We start from the raw sequence: 1,778 nt of genomic DNA, 5'->3' as shown, positions 1-1,778 counted from the left end.
ACAGGGAGACGCTCAGAGAGGCTTTCAGTTTCATTTCACAGGAACAGCTTTGCTTCTGTTTTACATGCAGGTGCTGCACAGAACACACCCTGTTCAACCTGTTTGTGTGACTGACTGCAGCTCAGATAAGAGGCTGGATCAGCTGATTCAACTGGTCCGCAGGCTGCATCATTTTCATCTCTGCAAACACCAAACAGTCCTGTACACAGTGTGTTTAGTTCTCTGAGTGTGTTATTTGTCAGTAATTGTGTTAAAAGGCTCTGAGTTTAAGTTGTAAACAATCTCAAACCCTGGATTTATCTCCACCATGTAAGCTGCTGACATCCACCTAGCTGCTGTTGAACCATGATTTGGACATATGGTACTCTAAGGTCAATGAAATAAGATAGGCCTGATTAAAGTTCTTCTATGTGAGGAGCAGGATTTTAAATTGTGGATTTAACAGGAAGCCGATGAGGAGAAGCCAGAATAGGAGGAAGCTGCTCTGTCCTTCTAGTCCCTGTCAGGACTCGACTGCAGCATTTTGCATCAGCTGAAGGTTTTATGGGAGTTTTTAAGACAACCTGATAATAACCGATTACACATTATCTGTGAAATGTTCACACTTGTTGCTGCTTCCTGTCTGTGTGTTTCTTCCAGACAAACGTTAGGAAGCTGATTCTCACGCAGGTCACAGATCCACACTCTCAACCCACTGTGGACTGTCCCACATCTCGGAAAATGTTAGAGCACTTTTGCAAATCTGTGATGTCTTGATAAATCGAGTAGATATTTGAAGTTTACACAGCTACGTTCAGAAAGAATATTTTAAACTGTGCATCCCTCCGAAACTGCCTCTTACGTTTTCGACGAAATGCATTCTGGGATATTTGCCTGGGTTAGCCTTCAGTAGCTTACTGGGGTCATGGAGAGAATGTGTTAATAAAACTGAGTGGTGGGATTTATAACTATGGACACTATGTGCTGACATGACCTTTTATAAATTTACTGTCCAATCACAAACCTTTAATGGGAGGAAAGAATTTGATTGGACAGTGAGGGTCATGTCCTCATCGAGGATAGAGCGCGCAAGAGTGGACTATTATATTGATTAGTCAAATCTCATTAGGCAATAAAACAACTATGGTCAGAAGAGAATGTATTCATTAAAAAATAAATAGAATTTACAAATAAAATAGTTCCATTAAAAATTATGAGAAAGAGGAAATGAAAACAAAACGTTCATCACTTTGTTCAGAAGGATAAGAAAACAACCTCTGAGTGCTACCTGCTTTAGTTCCATCCAAGATGTACTTGTTGAGCCTTTCTGAGAAATGATCCATGTGATTGATTAATTATGCCTGCAGAGACCAAAAGAGGCCCCAAGAGTCTGGCTGCAGCCACTGGGGGGCGCCATATTGCGACTCGCTCAGACACATGAAAAATTAGAGGGAACATTGCCCGGCAGCCTACGTCTATTGCAGCATAACTAAGGGAGGATTCAGGGTCACCTGGTCCAGCCCTAACTATATGCTTTAGCAAAAAGGAAAGTTTTAAGCCTAATCTTAAAAGTAGAGATAGTGTCTGTCTCCTGAATCCAAACTGGAAGCTGGTTCCACAGAAGAGGGGCCTGAAAACTGAAGGCTCTGCCTCCCATTCTACTTTTAAATACTCTGGGAACAACAAGTAGGCCTGCAGAGCGAGAGCGAAGTGCTCTAATAGGGTGATATGGTACTACAAGGTCATTAAGATAAGATGGGGCCTGATTATTTAAGACCTTGTATGTGAGGAGCAGGATT

This window comes from Haplochromis burtoni, unplaced genomic scaffold, assembly GCF_018398535.1.
Source record: "Haplochromis burtoni strain Fernald_Lab_line unplaced genomic scaffold, NCSU_Asbu1 Contig_1810, whole genome shotgun sequence".
Classification (NCBI taxonomy): domain Eukaryota; kingdom Metazoa; phylum Chordata; class Actinopteri; order Cichliformes; family Cichlidae; genus Haplochromis; species Haplochromis burtoni.
This window is presented reverse-complemented; position numbering follows the sequence as displayed.